The sequence below is a fragment of the Rhinolophus sinicus genome, chromosome 18, assembly GCF_057876585.1.
Source record: "Rhinolophus sinicus isolate RSI-liver-muscle chromosome 18, RSI-T2T, whole genome shotgun sequence".
Taxonomy (NCBI): Eukaryota; Metazoa; Chordata; class Mammalia; order Chiroptera; family Rhinolophidae; genus Rhinolophus; species Rhinolophus sinicus.
In genome coordinates this window covers 9,925,258-9,931,509 of record NC_142518.1, presented here as the reverse complement: position 1 = coordinate 9,931,509, position 6,252 = coordinate 9,925,258, and the positions used below count along the sequence as shown (strand labels likewise).

At 39.6% G+C, this 6,252-nt stretch overlaps 1 pseudogene; it reads left to right on the top strand.

Moving 5' to 3' along the window:
* Positions 1 to 425: 425 nt before the first annotated feature.
* Positions 426 to 1,417, top strand: LOC109454996 (small ribosomal subunit protein RACK1 pseudogene; annotated as a pseudogene).
* The last annotated feature ends 4,835 nt before the right edge of the window (positions 1,418 to 6,252 follow it).

Genomic DNA, 6,252 nt, shown 5'->3' with positions numbered 1-6,252 from the left:
GAGATGGATTCCAGAGCCCAGCAGCTGAGGCTTCAGTCACTAATACTCCCAGCAGTTCTTCAAAGCTATTCTCATAGACTCTACAGAGTGTTTTTTAAAGGTAGCATGAGTTTATCCATCTTATCTGTATATTGTTTTGTTTCAATAGATGTTAGCCACTATGAAAACATAAAGGGTCAGGACCAGAATAAACTATTCTCAGTGATAGATCTTGTCATAAATTTTGTTTTTATCAGTCACCATCAGTCAATCACATAATGCTGCCCCATCAAATAGCAGCTTCTTAACCCAGTTAGGATTTACATTCAGCTGCTAGGTACGGAGCCTGGAGATAAAAATGGTTTAGCCCAAACCAAAAGCTTTATTTCCCTCTCATATAAAAGAAGTCTGGGTTCTGTGAGTCTCTCAGAGCTATCCAGGTCCATCCTCGTCGCTTCGGCAACACCCACACCCGCTGCCACCATGACTGAGCAGATGACCCTTCGTGGCACCCTCAAGGGCCACCACGGTTGGGTGACTCAGATCGCTACCACTCCCCAGTTCTCAGACATGATACTGTCCGCCTCCCGAGACAAAACCATCATTATGTGGAAGCTGACCAGGGATGAGACCAACTACAGCATCCCACAACGTGTTCTTCGGGGTCACTCCCATTTTGTCAGTGATGTGGTCATCTCCTCAGATGGCCAGTTTGCCCTCTCTGGCTCCTGGGATGGAACACTTCGCCTCTGGGATCTCACAACGGGCACCACCACAAGCCGATTTGTGGGCCATACCAAGGATGTGCTGAGTGTGGCTTTCTCCTCTGACAACCGGCAGATTGTCTCTGGCTCCCGAGATAAAACCATCAAGCTCTGGAATATGCTGGGTGTATGGAAATACACTGTCCAGGATGAGAACCATTCGGAGTGGGTGTCTTGCATTCGTTTCTCACCCAACAGCAGCAACCCCATCCTCGTGTCTTGCAGCTGGGACAAGCTGGTCAAGGTGTGGAACCTGGCAAACTGAAAGCTGAAGACTAATCACATTGGCCACACAGAGTACTTGAACACTGTGAATGTCTCTCCAGATGGGTCCCTCTGTGCTTCTGGAGGCAAGGACGGCCAGGCCATGCTGTGGGAACCTCAATGAAGGCAAGCACCTTTATACACTTGATGGTGGGGACATTATCAACGCCCTGTGCTTCAGCCACAACCATTACTGGCTCTGTGCTGCCACCAGCCCCAGCATCAAGATCTGGGACTTGGAGGGCAAGATCACTGTAGATGAATTGAAGCAAGAAGTTATCAGTACCAGCAGCAAAGCAGAGCCACCTCAGTGTACCTGTCTGGCCTGGTCTGCTGAGGGCCAGACTCTCTTTGCCAGCTACACAGACAACTTGGTGCGAGTGTGACAGGTGACAATCGGCACCCACTAGAAATATATGGCAGAGCTTTGGAAATAAACTGATTTTCTGAAAAATAAATAAATAAATAGATAAATAAATAAATAAATATAAAAAAATAAAAGCGGTCTGTAGTTAAGCAGTGCTGAAATAGTATGATAGCTCCATAGTGTCATCCTGGATCCAGCCACCTACTATATTTTTATTCCTTCATTCTTAGAGTATGATGACCATCCTCAAGGTCACCTCATGTTCCCTAATGGATGTTGGGGATCCAGTCATCATGTCTGTGTTCAACTCAGGATGGAGAGGAAGAAGTGAAAAGCATAAAAGACATGCTAGTTATGCACCCCTTAAGAAAAAACACACAAAAAACTTTTGCTGGGAAATCCCACTTGTATGCTGATAATTTCAGCATACAACTCATTGGCAACACCTTGCTACACAGGAGGCCGGGAAATGCATTCTCTAAGCTGTGCAGAAAAATGCCACAACTGTTTTCATAGAGGGAAGGGATGAATGCTGGGCAGATATGCTTTGTCACAGCCTTTTCTCGGATTTGGTTCTGACAAGAAAAGTTTTAACTAAAAGAGACTGATGAGATTTTTCCTGTGCTATCAGATGAATGGATTATATTTATGAGAAACAGTGATCCAATTCAATTGCCTACCACAAATTTGCACGTATTGTTTATTTGTTGCCTTGTCCATGTAACTATTCATTTTATTCTTTTTCCTCTCTGGGCAAAAGTAAATTTTTGTAGTTTCTTTGTTTTGTTTTTGTTTTTGTTTTCATTGTATTAGTGGCCTTCTAGGCTATCTGCCCGGTCTGCAAGCTCCCAACTCTGAGAACTGCCCCTGAGTTATATTTATAACTACCTAACCTATCACTTGGCCTCTGAATATTGGGCCAACGATAGAAACTGATCCAAGCTGAGCAGCCCCATTTTTCTCTTCTGAGAATTTGGATCTGGGATCAAAATCACAAATCAGTCTCCACTGGTTATTTGAACAAAGGACATGTAAATTCAGAAATGATAGAGACAGCCATCTTCTGCCATATTTATGGGACTGCCAAGAGAGCCAGTTTTTGGACAGAGGAGGGGGAAGCAGAGATGGTGTAGCCCTTATTTTGCTGTAGCTATGTGGATCAATGCTTTCTGCAGATATTTTCCTAAATGTTACAGCCAAGTAGGTGAACTGGAAGGACCATAAATAGCTGGTATAACTAGTGTCAGATGCTTTCCAAATCACCTTTATTATTATAACCTAACCAATACAAACCCAGACCTTTGCCTCTATGGTCCTTCTGTGTGGTACACTGGAACCACTATGAAATTTGCTGTTGTTGTTGTTGTTTTTTAATGTGTTCCCCCATCCCTATTCTCATCTCCAGTGTATATTTCTTTGACTAGGAATATGTTACTTCTTGCCAATGAGTCCTGTCTGCCATATGTTGTCACAGGTATTAAAGAATAAAGGTAGTGATAAGGGATTGGGCTATTGGTTTGCCTAATTGGATTCAATCTGAGAAATTGAGTTCAACTGGGATTCTATACTGTGCTAGATCTGGAGACTACACAGATGAATAAGACACGGACCCTGCCCAGGACTTTATAATTTGCTATCATAAATGACTCTCCACCAAAGTCTGATATTGTATATGAACATCAAGTCATATCCAACAAGAAGGAATTAAGATCTGTCCGTTGTAAGATGACTCAATAGTCTAGAGGCAAAAGGAGGGAGATGATTCTATTGATTTCTTAGAAAACGGAAACCCTTTCAAAAGTTTTTTTTCCCCCTCTCTGACCTGTTTTTTACCTACTCCCCTCTGTTTTTTCTGCGCTCAGTATATAGATAGCTCCATTGAGGAGGGGATTAAAAAGAATGCCACACAAGGTAAACAAAAGAAAAACATCTACATATAACTACTTTTAGGTGGTTTTCAAATCAAAAAGCTCAGAATTGTGCCAGGGTATGGAAATCTATAAAACTTTCAATGCAGATACAAGAAAAGAACAATAAATACTTTTTCTTAGTCTTCCCTTTTCACTCTGATCTGCCTTGCTGTTCTTGTTTCTTTTTCTTTTTTTTAAATTGAGTTCCCTGCCTCCTGGAACTTTTTACCAGCAGGAGGGGAGAAATCATATAAATTGCTGAAAATAAATGGTAACAGTCAGTCATTTCTTTTATTATGGACCATTAGATTGGTGTATTTGCATGTATCATTAAGATTTATTGCAAATTCCCTAATGGAATGACAATACTAGAGATAGTCTGTCTAATACAATTAGAATGCAGGCTTCTGGGGTAAAATTACTACACATTTTCCTTGGAGAAGAAAAAAATGTGTATCTTCTGCCATGAAAATACCAGTGAGAATAAAGAAGCTATTCTGAATGCTTTTGTCCAATTTAACATTTTTCTATCATAACAAAATTCTTATGAATTTCACATTAACTGCTGATTTGAAGCCAGGCATCTTCCAGAGTGAATTTCTTTTTTTAATGCAGAACACAAGATAATCAAGATCAGGAACATTATCTTTTATTCCTTGACGGAAAAGGCAAATGCTTTATGGATACAATTTTCAGTGAAGGCCAATGTTATGTCTCTACAAGGAATTGGTAGGAGCAGTCACCCGAGCAATACTTCTTTCTGGTAGAGGAGAGCTGGAACTAAATATAAACTCCTAAGCGGGACAGAACAAGAGTCATGTCGTTGTTTAAAGATGCACATAGCTCCGTCCCAATCTACACATTGGTTTTCAAGAGTTTCTGGTGCCAGATTTAATTTTCACACCTCTGTTTCTCATCAATACTTGGAACTATTGTTCAAACATCCCCAATGGAAGACCTCTCCAGTGAATACCGCTCCCTTCTACTCCTTGAAATCACAGAACTTTCCCATCATCCCTTGCATTGTTGTCACAGCTCCCATGGCACCTGACTCACTCCAGGGAAACCATGTGGAAGTCAAATCTAATGGAATTCCCCATCTGGAAGAGTTTGGGGGAGTACCTCCCCAAGTTTGCAGTTTTAAACTAATTTTTAAATACTAAGCATTTTGGAGACCTTATTTTTAATTACAGTATTAATTTAAGATATTAAATATTATGCACATATTCCACAGAAAGTAGGAATAGTACAAAGAGAAGAGAGAGCTGGATTTAAAAACCAGTGGTTTTAGTATGTATTTTAACCACATGAATAATTTAAATCTTCCTCCCGGCACCGGAAAAACATTGTAGAATATTTTCCAGAGATAAATTTTGGTTATTTGAAATTTAGTGACATGATGGGTTTTAACTATATTCAAATGGATCATTAAAAATGGAGTATGGCTAACTCAGGGGATGCCAAAACGCCAGAGGAAAGAAAACATTCACAAAAAATATGTGGTTTTTTACACATACAGAAGCTTAAACTTTTTTTTTTTTTTTTTTAGTTATACTTGAAATGCCTACGGTATACTGTATTACAGATGAGGAAATAGAGTGCGAAATTACTGAATTGCTGAGTGGTCAACCAGTTTAAGTATATCAAATAGAATATTCACTAAACTGGTTATATAGTGTTACTTACTCTAGAGAGAGCCACTGTGGAATACATATACTTTGAAAACAATCCTACAGCATGGAAAGCTATGTTGATCAATGTTTTCTGCAGATATTTCCCCAAATGTTACATCCAAATAAATAGCCTGGGAGGATCACAGATAGCTAGTAGATCTAGTGCGAGGTACTTTCCAAACTACTCTTTATTATTATGACCTAACCAATACAATCTTAAATCTTTCCCTCTCTTGCCCTTCCATATGGCACCCTGAAATCAGCGTGCAATTTGGTTATTTTTTTAATGCCTCTCTCATCCCTACCCCACCCCCACCTCCAGTGCATATTCTCAAGTATTTGTTTACTTATTCATTTATGCATTTGTTTGCCAATCTCTGAGCAACCTGAGGACAGACACTGTATGTGGTTCATTTCAGCATCCTCAATGCCTGAGACATGGTAAGTATCCAGCATGTTTGATAACTATGAATCTCAGTCACTTACGTGGAAATCCCTGAGGCTCAAGTCTCCTCATCTATAAAGTGGGGATTAACAATCATACCTGCTTACATCATAGAGTTATTTTTAAAACCAAATAAGATTGTCAGAATATTTGGTTTTTACTACATCATTATCATCATTATTGCCATTATTATTCTCATCATGAATATTCAACCATTATCCAAGAAGAGTGATTGACTTAGTTTTCTCAGATGTATATGGCTGGATTTGAACCTGAAAGATGGAGCCTGACTCATGAGAAGAGGATAATAATGGGAGATATGTTTTCATCAGAAAATTCAAGTTAGCAGCAAGAGCCCTGTTTGTTCATATTCAGATACAGATAAACGATGAGTATGGTTCAGGAATAATTGCAGGGTATCCATGGTTACAGAAAATCTTGTCAACACCCATTGTTCTATTTATACCTTGGGAAATGTGTCATCACATTTCTATAAATAGAGTAGAAATTCATTCATTTCAATCCTGATTATGCACAAGCCTCCGATCCTCTCAGGAATAAAGGAACTTGACTCAAGTGTATTGGGGGAATATGTAATTTAATGGGTGCAATGGGCCGTATGTCTGAAGAAGAGAAAACACAGCAAAAGAAGAAAGAACGTTTATAATGGGAAATGGAACTTCCTAAGATCTCCACCAGGCAACTGCTTGGGAAGAGTGGCCCTGAAAAGCTGAACAACTTTAAGTTTCTTACAGTTTCTCCTGACCATTCATTCAGTTTTAGATACAAAAAGAGGACTGGAAGATTTACAATTAAATATAGCAGGAAAAATGATTTTTTCAGAAGGGCC